General features: G+C 37.0%; 1 long non-coding RNA gene across 1 annotated transcript; it reads right to left on the reverse strand.

The window, feature by feature from the left end:
• Nucleotides 1–3,822: 3,822 nt before the first annotated feature.
• LOC147736429 (uncharacterized) lies at nt 3,823–8,282 on the reverse strand. Its single transcript, XR_015307555.1, has 6 exons — nt 8,223–8,282; nt 8,024–8,120; nt 7,848–7,927; nt 7,663–7,759; nt 7,265–7,360; nt 3,823–6,615 (listed from the first exon to the last, which is right to left on the reverse strand). It is a non-coding gene; the product is annotated as an uncharacterized LOC147736429 (long non-coding RNA).
• Nucleotides 8,283–13,407: the final 5,125 nt, after the last annotated feature.

A 13,407-nucleotide genomic window follows, 5' to 3' on the forward strand; every position in this document is an offset into this window, starting at 1 on the left:
AACCAACCCATAATTGGAGAAACACGGGTCCTTATTGCAAGGGTTTACCTCAGGTACCATTGGGGGAATCCCTGGATACAGGAAAAATCTTTATACTTAGGGGCAGATTTATGTTGTGTATGCGCCACATTTGCGTCACGCAACTGTGGCGTAAACGTGGCGAATCCCTACGACCGATTTACAACGTGAAGCATCTAGGCAGATGCGTCACGTTGTAAAGCCCTGCGCCGCTTGTAGGCGTTCCGGCGCAGGGTGGGCGTTCCGGGGCAGGTGCGCCTCGCAAAAGTGGCTGAGTGAAATCTATAAGATTTCACTCAGTCACTTTTAGGCCAATGCTGCGTCAAAACCCTGCGCCTGCTTGAAGCAGGCGTAAGGCTTGACGCAGCATTGGTCAGATAGGGCACCCCCAAGCCTTGCTGGAGCTGCGTCGCGCTTGCGACACAACTCCTGCAATGCGTCACTTTTACGGCACAGATGCGTGACGCATCTGTGCCGTTTTTGCCCCATGGTGCGCCGCATCATAAATGCGGCGCACCATGGGTGGCGTAGCTGTGGCGCACTGTGGCGCATGTTAACTGGCGCATCCGCGCCAGTTAACATAAATCTGCCCCTAAATGACCAGCCGGGTCGGAAGTAGAACCGGCGGAGAGAGCATCTAAATTAGGAACTAAAGAGCCTGACAGCCCTGTAGAAGTCGTGGGGTCAACCCGTATCGACAAAACACGTTTTGACTGGGCGTTGTGGATTAAAGAAAAAAGAAAAAGCATATGAATCACTCGCTTCATTTTCTTTATACGCTAACTTGTTAGAAATTTCACATATGATTTGTGCTGGTGCACAGTGAAAAGTTCTCAATAAACAAACAAAGATGAGAGAAGTTGTTCAGAAGTTTATTCAGTGACACCCCTTCCATCAGCTACCTCAGGATTAACTGACTCTTGAAGAACATCCATAACCACAGCATTCTAGGTTCCACAGAACCTTCACAAATGCAGAAGATAGAGAGAGGACACTACACATCTTCTTTCTTATAACAAAAGCTCAATCTCAAAATTAAATACAACAAACAAAAATGAAATACAGAACAAGAAAATGATTGAACAATGCAGTAGATACAATTTAAGTTATATAGGGCCTTATTTATGAAGGCCTTGCGCCGCCGGTGCGTCACTTTTTCCCATGTTAAAAGTGACGCACCGGCGGCGCAAGGCCTTCAAAAATAAGGCCCTAACAGCCTAATTCATGAAGCTGAATTTGGCTCGCAAAGGGCCAGATTCTGAGAATCTGGCCCTTTGCGAGTGAGATTTTTGCATTTGGGATTCATCATCCCAAATGCAAAAATCGGTAATTGCGTTTTCGCAAATTTGCAATGGATTACATTTAAGGAATCTCTATTTGAGATTCCTTAAATGCAATTCATCATCCATTTACAAATTGCGAAATCGCAATTTCGGGCCGCTATTTACCGCGAGGTCAAACCTCGTGGTAAATAGCGATAACTCAGAAAAATGCTTTTAAAAGCATTTTTCTGAGTTGCATGTTGCACACACACATGTCTTTTGGACATGTGTGTGCGCAACCCCTGTTCATATTATCATTTAAGGGTTGCTACAGGGTGTCCTTTGGACACCCCTGGCACCCTTTCAATCGCTATCTTATTTGCGATTAGCAATTTGCTAATCTCAAATAAGGAATTAGTAGGAATCGCATTTTTTTTCATATTCCTACATGAATCCCGTTTTGCGAGTCCTTAATAGCGATTCACTACGAATCGCTATTAGGGGCTCGCAAAACGGGAGTATGATGAATCAGGCTGATAGTCTTTAAGATAGTTAGGAGTTTTCTTGACACGCGTGCTACTCCTGATTTGAGATTCTTCAGATTCATTAGAACAGGATGAATTACAATTGAACAGATTCCTATTCAAAGTACATTATTTAACAATGGCTACACGATTTAAATTCCAAATCTTGCCATTCTCTATTTTACAGAATTTTTAAAACATTTAATGACATGCATAGGAGCAGAATATTTTGACTAAGATGAAGCTCCAACAGGTGCTCTGACCCGGTGTACAGACAAAATATCGACTCCAAAATATCGACTGGACATAATATCGAGTTTTAAATATAGACTGGACAAAATATCGACTGGACATAATATCGACTACAAAAATATCGTTTTTCAGGTAAGTGAAGTAATATCGACTGTATAAAATATAGATAGCAAAAATATCGAATTTTTAATAATATATAATATTTTATAGTGTATTTTTATGTAATAATATGTGTGAATAGTGTGTATTAATGTTATAAAATATTTTATTAAATGAATTTTGTTTTTATAATAATTGCGTAATGTAATTCTGTAGCGGGTTGTGGGTTTATAGGGGAATAGGGTGGGAAGTAATTTAATAATAATTAATTAATTAATATATGTTTGTTAATATTTTTAATTAATAATTAATTGATAATTAATTAATATTAATTAGTTAATTAATTAATATAATTTTGAACATATTTTGTATTAGTAATTAATTGTTAATTAATTAATTGTAATTAGTTAATTACATTAATTAGAGTAAATTTTTAATATATATAATTTTGTGTTATTTTTAAGTAATTAATTTGGAAAAAATAATATTAATTATTAAAATAATTACAGCTAATGTTCTAATATATTTACTTTATTGTTATTGTTAATTAATAATTAATTGGTAATTAAATAATATTGATAAATTTTGGGTAAAGGAGCATTTTTAGGGTTCAGGGTCAGTTTTCAGTTTTAGGGTAAAGGGGTATTTTTGGGGTTCAGGGTCAGTTTTCAGTTTTTGGGTAAAGGGGCATTTTTAGGGTTCAGGGTCAGTTTTCAGTTTTAGGGTAAAGGGGTATTTTTAGGGTTCAGGGTCAGTTTTCAGTTCATGGGTAAAGGGGTATTTTTAGGGTTCAGGGTCAGTTTTCAGTTCATGGGTAAAGGGCTATTTTTAGGGTTCAGGGTCAGTTTTCAGTTCTTGGCTAAAGGGGTATTTTTAGGGTTCAGGGTCAGTTTTCAGTTTTTGGGTAAAGGGGCATTTTTAGGGTTCAGGGTCAGTTTTCAGTTTTTGGGTAAAGGGGTATTTTTAGGGTTCAGGGTCAGTTTTGGGTTTTTGGGTAAAGGGGTATTTTTAGGGTTCAGGGTCAGTTTTGGGTTTTTGGGTAAAGGGGTATTTTTAGGGTTCAGGGTCAACAAATAAGATTGTAAAAAATTATTTTTATTATTTTCATTTATTATTTAATTATTATAATTTAATTTAAGTAGTTTTAAGTATATTTTAGTAATTTAAATTTAATATTAATTTAATTTAACACTGTTTTTAATAAAGTCGATATTTTTTACATCTATATTATTGTTAACGATATTTTGTACTCGATATTTTTGTACTTACCTGTTTGTAGATACAAACTCGATATTTTGACTGTCGATATTTTGTCCACGATATTTTGGCAAGTCGATATTTTGTCCCTCGATATTATTTCAGTGATCCGCTCTGACCCAAACCAAATCACCAACCATTACTTTCCATTCCTTTACTCTTTTACTTTCATCAAAACAAATTTTTGGGCATAATATCAAGGGCCTTAATTCATGTGTTAGCGACCTTTTACCGGTTGCTAACACATGAATTAATTATCGCCCTATTATCAATGCGTCGCTAACTCCGGTTAGCGACGCATTTCATGCGTTATTCATCGCCCCCACGCTGAGGACGATGAATAACACTAATGAGATGCAGGGTGGGCATTCCCGCATCCAACCACATGAAAAATGTGGTTAATGGTGGGATTACCTTATTCACAAGACAGGCGTTGGGAGAAGGAGACCTGCGATAAACGCGTCAATCGCAGGTCTCCCAACACCTGCTTTTAGTACGTGTTAGGCTGTAGTGGACTGGTGTCTTAAGGGGCTTAAGGGAATGTTGAGCATGTCATCTCATTTAGAATGTGTTTGATAAGAATGCAATGATGTACTTGGAGTGTGTGTTCCCGTGGATTCGATCAGCTGTTGGTGATCGTGATCCGAGGGAACACACTGCTCCGCACCGTGGCTTAAGAAACCGCTGAACCGAATAAAGAAGAATACGCTCAATCTACTTATAACTTCGAGGAGTCTCTTCTTTTAACATTTGGCAACGCTGGGAGTTTCTTTTGCCACCTGCAAGTTTCTCGCTGGAACCCGCTGAAGGCCACTCGTTATCCTGAAAGTGGAAATCTTTAGTGCTATCTTTGGGCTGGAACCGGTCTTTAGTTGTTCACGGAAAAGACCGGTAGGACCCATTTTTGACTTTTGAAGTCTTTGATCTTGGAGTCGTTGGAGGCTCGAGCGGAGGCTCGAGCTGAGGCCAACGGCCGAGAGCAGTTGGGTTTCTGTGACGTCACAGTAGCGCGTTGGCACAAAGGACCCTGGCAAGGGTCCGGGAAAGCGTGCTGTCGCTGATTACGTGACGGAGCGGCCATTTTAAGTATGGAAAGTGGCTGCAGTTTCCTTGACAACGTGCTGCGTGTCAAGCTCCCATTTCTTCACGTCTAGATGTCCGATGTCTTCACGGCTGGATGTCTGTGTTTCGCGGTGATACACACACCTGTTTTGGGCGAATTGGAGATACAACTCGGAGATTTTGGCACTATTTATTTCTTTTCATTTTAGCAATTTGAGTCACGGTTTCTTCGTGGAACTATTGAAAGCTGTGTTTTGTTATAAACCTATAACAAGGTATTTGGGATCACAAAGTTTCAATTTGTCTGAAAGACTGTGTCAAGGTCCTGTTTCAAAATAATATCATCTTTCATTTAGCTGCAATTTTGGGGCAATTTGAAGATGGCTTCAAACCAACAACAAATTAGTCAACTTACGCAACCTCCTCCATTTTTGGCAAAGCCGGGTAAGCCCAACCTGTTATGGTCTGAGTGGTTTGGGCTTTCCGTAAACCATATAGTAGCCATTGATGCAACAGATTTTTCTCCTGAAAGGAAATATGCTCTTCTTTTTGGCAGTTTGGGTTTGGCTGCACAGCGTATTTTTCAGGGTTTACCTCCTATTCCACTCCCACCTGGTCAGTCTGGGTCTGGGGATGGACGTTGGAATGTCTATTTGGAGGCTATAGAGAGACTTAAAAAACAGTTTTCAGAAACACCTAACATTATGTTGGAGCGACTTAAGTTTTATAAACGAAAACAAAAAGAAGAGGAGAAAGTGGAGGAGTATATTTCTGCATTGAGAGTGTTGGCTATAACTTGTGAATTTGGTCCAACAGTTGATGATATGATTAGGGACCAATATGTTTTTAATTGTTCTTCACATAAAATTCAAGAAAGGATTTTAAGTTGTAAAAATCCTCCTCTGTCGGAAGTAGTTGACTTGGCTCTCGGCATTGAAAGGTCCACTATTTCTACTAAAGCTTTACAAGCTAGTGCTGCTAAAGTTAATATATTTTATCAGCAAGAGGATTCCGCTGATGAGGTTGGTTCTGGCTATAGGTGGAAAGGTCGGCGAAAAAAAAACAGCTACACCATCAGTGTCAGTTCAAAGAAAGCCTCAAATTTTTTGCTGCAGATGTGGATCAAAATTTCACATTGCTAACTTTCCTAATTGTCCCGCTTTGAATAAGTGGTGTTTGAATTGCAAAAGGTTTGGCCACTTTCAAAAGTTTTGTAAGGCGCAAAAAAGAGTGGTTCAGATTAGCAATGTGAGCAGCAGTTTGGAGTCCTGTTCGGAAGATTTTGACAATTTGCTGCTTACTCTGGATGATAAGAAAGATCTTTTGGAGAATAATGGTCCCTTTTGCGAGGCGTTGATTGATGGAGTTCAGACAACAGTGATGGGAGATTCGGGTTCTCCGATAAAAAATTTACGTGACTCTTATTTTTATGAGAATTGGGGCAAGGATGTTCACTTAGCTCCCCCTGATATTAATCCAAAGGCGTTTGGAGAAAAGGACATTCACATGTTGGGGTTCTTTTTGTCAAAGGTTGAAATTCTTGGTCGATGTATTATGACGAAAGTTTATGTTGCAATTAAGGGGGAAAATATTGTGGGGTGGAAGGATCTCGCAAAAATGGGTCTGTATTTGGTACCAGGGGATGAAAATCTCATTAAGGTGAGGAGTATGGAGGTCATGAGTGTGGAAAGTTCGGAAATTGACTATAAGGACTTGCTTGAAGATTTTAAGGAAGTTTTTAAAGATCAAGTAGGGTGCATAAAGAATTTCAATATGCGAGACAACAAGGACCCCCAGATACAGTTTGATTTCCTGGGTCAGGGCAAATAGCATGTGTGAGTAAAATACCCAGGCAAATTTTTTTAAAAACAGCTAGCACATAAAGGGTGGCTAAACCACAAGAAGAAAAAATATATTACACTATTGTTTGTACATATCAAAATACAGATTTAATACATATTATAAACACATTCGATAAAATTGATACATCATTTTACACAAAAGATAAAAAAGCATTATAGCATATGCATAACTTCAATCATACAAGTAATCTTTTTTTTTAAATTGTTGGATGGTTTCCTGTCTGCTGTCTATGCGTTTCGACACTCTTAAAGTGCCTTCCTCAGGACTGTACCATCATGCTGTAAAAGATATTTATAAAAAGGATATGTTTACTGTATTGTATTTCTGTGTACATAACAAATAGTGTTATAATTATTACAACATGTGCTAGATACTGGTTTCTTCATAGGTTGATAATACCGCTTACATATATCATAGTGTCTATCCTATATAACATTACCATGATTTCTACGTGTAACATGATTTTTTCTTTGCACATAGATAGCAATACTGCAGTTGCAACTCATTCTATTTATCTAGAAGCATACTGGTTATTTCATTTGGTCATTTTTGATCCATATTTAAATATCCTAAATATACCAGAAGAAAAAAGAAGAAAAAAGATAAGGAAAAGAGAGAAAAGGATTACATGATTAGGATTGGGGACCAGGTTGATAGAGGGATAATAGGAAAAAGGTGTTTATCTTGTATTATGCAGTTGTATGTTAGGCTCCTGTATTGACTATTCACTAGAAATTTTTGGCTATTTATATTATCCTTGATTACCGTCTGGCGACACTGGCCTAATTTCAAATACATTACACAGTATATAAAAATTCTAATGACTAACTACATTTTTGTATACTGTCAAGGTATGTGAAGTCTCTTTTAATTATGAACCTTATGTTTTTAGCATTCATGTCTTAAAAATATACCATATATGCTTACCAATTATTCAGACAGAAACGAATAAAAATCAGTTGTTATAGCCGATAGATGCCAAGATACCGCAAGGTTTGATGTAAATATCGATGTAGACCAGATCTGTAATGTGAAAACAGTATTCGCTAATTATAAACTGATCATCTAGGAACTATACTTACTACCGGTACATGTTTTATGCATCTACTAGAAAGATTCTATTTTAACTTTTATACCTCTTGTTGAAATATACGGGGCTGGTATTAAACTTACAGTGGATCAAAGGTGGTTATTTGCTACCTGCATTTTCTTCGTCTGGAACAGCGTTTATAGTATTAATCCAGTTCCTATTTATTGTTAGCATGCCCTTGGTCCCCGATACCTGTAAATATTTATATAGTTGTTACTATAGCTTTAGAACGTACCTTACTGTGTTTGTAAGACGATCGTAAATTTTTGCTGTTGTCAAGATACATTGCTCGATATATATCCGATATGGTTAGAGTACATGCGGTCATATATCTATTGAAAAAAACAGATTTTGTTCACTATTCTTATTTAAAGTTTCTTACAGTTTCATTATGGTTTCAGCGGTGACTTTATTATTTACCTAAGTAATCTCTCGAAGTGGACGACCTGCTGTAATATGTGTCAATAATTAGTCCCAGTGTTTCTACAGAATAATTTGATCTGAACGGCAAGAAAACGGGCATTTGTATTCTGGCCAGCATATTATAAACCAGGACAGAGCTTAACACATATGGTGTAAGTCTGCTATAGATTTACCTGTTTTTGTATTGTTAGAAAAAACAAAACGACTGGAGCAACGTCTCAGTGGTGTGTGCTATTCGGGCGCAGGGGTAGTTTGGCGCTTACACAACAGCTGAAACAATAGAGGCGAATAAGACTGACGTTATAATGTGACTCGCTAATTTAAAATTAAGGAGAACTACACGCATTTAGTTCGAGGGTGCAAAGGTTTTACCTATATTTCTGTTCTCTTCGGCGGACCGGCTCATGCGGCGTCCCGGCGTTTCCAGTATTCAGGCAAATAATTAGTTTCGCACTTTCCTACTGGTCTATTTATCAGAGCAGCTGATTGGTCCAACAGATTTTTTCTGTGCATTTTTAAAGCGGCAGGACTACTGGTTTGCTGGTTGTGTTATGCTTCCATCAAACACCCTGCCTACATATTACTGGATACACGAGGTTACCCTGTCATCTGTCACCATTCATTTAATGTTTACTTTTGGCATATTCACTGCTTTGTTCTTCTCAGGAAAAAATGAGTGAATAATTACCACAAAATAAAGCGCATATGCCAGCTACTGTGGTCTACATATCACTGGATACACGAAGTTACCCCGTCAAATATTGCCTTTCATTTAGCATTTATTATTGGTATATTTGCTGCTTAGTTTCTCTGAAAAAACGAGCGAATAACTACCATAAATGAGGTGCATATACCAGCTACTGTGGTCATGCTTGAGAGGGTCTTTAAATACGGGATACTCAATATTATTAGTCTGCTTCTATCATTTGCTTAATGTTCAGAGGTTGGCAGACATATATGTCCATCTTATAAGATGGCATTTATCCACGGTAGATCATTATTCAAGCCCTGGGTAAATGTATTGAGGGTAAAGATCCAATATACCTCTCTTTTCTTCCTAATTTTATCTACACCATTGTTGTTGTTTATATGAATCTTCTCTAAAATGCACCATCGAATTTGGGATGGAGAGTGATGGAATTCTGAAAAATGGGATGCCAGTGGGGCTGTTAGTTTTTTTGTTTTGATCGCCGATCTATGTTCCGTTAGACGGAGTTTCATGGTTCTAGCAGTTTCTCCAACGTAACCTAAGTTACATGGGCACAATATCAGATATACAATATTGGTTGTATTGCATGTCCATAGCTCCTTGGCTTGTATTCGTACTTGGTTAAATGTGAATGTTTCACCTGTTATTATGCCATCACAGGATTGGCATGTGCCACATCTGGAGGTGCCCTTAATGGCATTTTATCCATTTAGTGATGTCTGTACAAAGGGAACAGTATTAATGGTTCCATTGAAGCGTGACCTGACCACTAGATCTTTCAAATTTTTGTTGCGTCGGTGCGCATACATAGGTTTTGGCAGTTTAGGTTGTGTTGGTTGTATGTTTAGTAAGTGCCAGTTTGAGTTGATTATCTGTCTGACTGTGGCATTTAAAGGAGAGTGTTTTGTTACGCAGACCAACTTTTGTTCTTTCTGTTGTTTGTTTGAATTAAACAGAGCATCACGATCGAAGTATCTTGCTCGCTTATATGCCTCACGTATCAAGCGGTTCGGATATCCGCGAGCAAAGAACCTCTCTTTCATTTTTATAGCCTAATTGTCATAATCTTTAATGTTTGTGCAGTTTCGCTGCACTCTCAGAAACTGTGGGAATGGTATCCCATCTTTTTGATTTCTAGGATGGTAGCTACTGAAGTGAAGCAGTGTATTCCTTGCTGTTGACTTGGTGTATAAGTCAACCATCAGAGTTTCAGATTCATTCTTAATATATATGTCAAGGAACTCCACTTTCGTGGCGTCAATCTGGGCAGTGAACCGGAGATTACTATCTGCCAGATTAATCCATTCCAAGAATTCTTGTAGAGTCTGTTCCCCATTGGTCCATATAAAGAATATATCGTCAATAAACCGGTACCAATGGGAAACAGACTCATAGAATGGTGCCATCTCGTTATGTATATGATGAAGTTCAAACCTAGCCACTTAGATATTGGCTATCGATGGGGCTATTGCTGCCCCCATGCTTACACTTTTTGTTTGTTGGTACAGATGTTCTCCAAATTGGAACACATTTTCTTCAAGTACCACTGATAGACATTGTAGGATGAAAGGTTTATTGCATGGGATCTTATGAAGGTCAATAAACCAGCTTGTAGCCTCTATAGCTCCTTTCTGAAGAATGTTGCTATAGAGGGATTCAACATCCAACGTGACCAACAGATCTTTATTTTTATCGAAAGGGAGATGTTCAACCTTTGAAATGATTGCCCAGGTATCTTTTATATCGGAAGGGGTAAACTGAATATAGGGTCTTAGGATGTTATCCAGATATTTGGATAGTGCCTCAGTGGGGGTTCCAATGGTAGATACAATCGGACGGTAGGGTGGGTTTACTTCGTTTTTGTGCATTTTTGGTGTGCCATAAATGCAAGCTATTTTTCTTTGGGATTTGTTAAGAAATTCATGTTCTTTTTTGGTAATGATATTTTTGTTTAAAGCTTGAGTAGTTATTTTTTGAAAGGATTTGATTACTCTCTCTGTAGGGTTCTTAGTGACCTTTTTATAAAAAGTTGGATCATTCAGCATAGCTAGCATGTTTGTTTCATAGTTGACGGAGTCAATCAGAACAATACCACCCCCCTTGTCACTGCTTTTGATTGTGATTGATTTGTTATTTTTAAGGTTAAGAAGAGATGTATGTTCATCTTTTGAGATATTGTATACAGGCTTGGGTATATATTGAAGAGCTGATTTTAATTTATTGATCACAACCTTTTCAAAGATAGCCATCTCAGGGCCAAGCTGGTCCAAAGCCGGAGTAAAAGTGGATGGTAAAGATACGATATTGTTCATATTTATTTCTGGTAGTAGCTCATCTTTGTTTGAGAAAAACTTATGTAGTCTCACCTGTCTAAAGAAGGAATGTATATCCTGATAGAGTTCGAATACATTGACATTTGAGTGGGGTACGAATGAAAGACCTTTTGTTAGGATAGAGACATCTGACTTTGACAGAGTATGATTTGAAAGATTAAAAATGGGTATTATAGCCATTGCCTCTGGTACTGTTTGTTGCGAGTCTCCAGATATTGTTGCGGCTCTACAGGGTATTGATGGGGTTTGTGGGCTTGATAGTGGCCTCGCGATTGGGGCTGAAAGCGCACTCGTTGTCGCCCTCGTTTCGCTCCGCGAAATCCTAAAAAAGGTTGGCGTTGGTTTCTACGTCCATTGTTGGGATTATATGGGCCCTCTTCATGATAATTTGAGTCACCATCTGATTCTGGATCAGAAGAGTCTGAAAAGGTGTTAATTTTAGGTTGGTTATAATTGCTTCCTCCTTGTTGGTATTCTGTTTTGTAAAAACTCTCTCCTAGATATGGATAAGTTCGTTCTATCGTGTAGAACCTTTTATCTTTAACAAACTTCTCTTGTTTCCTCTTTGCGAGATATTCAGAGAAAGATACAATACCTTTTTTTTAAGGCTTCTAATTGATTTTCAGCTTCCTCTAGGGTGGTGGATTTCTTTATTTTGTCTTCTAATTCCTCTATTTCCTTTTTTATATCTGCAGCTAATTCCTTAGATATTGCTATAATAAGGATCATAAGATCAAGCGAGCACCTGCTCGCGATCATACTCCATTTGTGGAGAAATTTTTGACATCAACGAATAAGCCTGGGATGTTTCTAATTTTAAGGCCTAGAGGTATAATACCTGCCTTTAAATAATTCAACATGAACTCGCCATGTGCTTCTATTCTAATAATTTTCTTCCTTAAATTAGATAACTTCCCTATATCACTATTGTTTTGAAACACTGAAGCTGAACTCTGGTTCTGTGGTATTGTGATGCCTACTAATGTGGCAAAGTCCTCATCTGAGAAACCGAATGTTTCCATTTGGGCCATGATTAAATATTGGTGCAGAGTGTGTAGAGAAAAGGGTAAAGAGAGGAAAGGTTTTAGAAAGTAATAGTACAATTACTAATTTTCAGACACAACCTTCTACAACATTCAATTCAGAATTATGGAAATCACTTATTATCTATTAGCGGTATATGTACTATAGAAAAACTATAAGGTCCCACACGGATGAACCGTGGGTAGCAATATGCGAGACAACAAGGACCCCCTGATACAGTTCGATTTCCTGGGTCAGGGCAAATAGCATGTGTGAGTAAAATACCCAGGCAAATTTGTTTAAAAACAGCTAGCACATAAAGGGTGGCTAAACCACAAGAAGAAAAAATATATTACACTATTGTTTGTACATATCAAAATACAGATTTAATACATATTATAAACACATTCGATAAAATTGATACATCATTTTACACAAAAGATAAAAAAGCATTATAGCATATGCATAACTTCAATCATACAAGTAACCTTTTTTTAAAAATTGTTGGATGGTTTCCTGTCTGCTGTTTACGCGTTTCGACACTCTTAAAGTGCCTTCCTCAGGACTGTACCATCATGCTGTAAAAGATATTTATAAAAAGGATATGTTTACTGTATTGTATTTCTGTGTACATAACAAATAGTGTTATAATTATTACAACATGTGCTAGATACTGGTTTCTTGGTAAACAGACATAATATCGAGTCCAAAATATCGATTGGACAAAATATCGAGTAAAAAATATAGACTGGACAAAATATAGACTAGACAAAATATAGACAACAAAAATATCGACTAATATCGACTAGAATAGCCAAAATATCGATTCAAAAATATAGACTAGACATAATATAGACTAGAAAAAATATAGACAACAAAAATATCGAAAATAAGGTAAGTTATTAATATTTAATAATATTTGAGTAATATAAATCTGTAGCGGGTTGTGGGTTTATAGGGGAATAGGGTGGGAAGTAATTTAATTATAAATAATTAATTATGTAAAGTTAATGTAATTGTTACTTAAATAATAATTGGTAATTAATTAAAATATAATAGTTAATTAATTAAAAACGATTACTTGATAAATAATTAATTTTTAGTAATTTATTTTCTGTAGCGGGTTGTGTGTTTATAGGGGAATAGGGTGGGAAGTAATTTAATTATAATTAATTAATTATGTAAATTTAATCTAATTGTTAATTAAATAATAATTGGTAAATAATTAAAATATAATTGGTAATTAATTTAAAATAAATAATTGATAAATAATTAATTTTTTTAATTTATTTTCTGTAGCGGGTTGTGTGTTTATAGGGTTCAGGGTCAGTTTTCAGTTTTTGGGTAAAGGGGTATTTTTAGGGCTCAGGGTCAGTTTTCAGTTTTTGGGTAAAGGGGTATTTTTAGGGTTCAGGGTCAGTTTTCAGTTTTTGGGTAAAGGGGTATTTTTAGGGTTCAGGGTCAGTTTTCAGTTTTTGGGTAAAGGGGTATT

Source organism: Lissotriton vulgaris, chromosome 1_2, assembly GCF_964263255.1.
Source record: "Lissotriton vulgaris chromosome 1_2, aLisVul1.2, whole genome shotgun sequence".
NCBI classification, from domain to species: Eukaryota; Metazoa; Chordata; class Amphibia; order Caudata; family Salamandridae; genus Lissotriton; species Lissotriton vulgaris.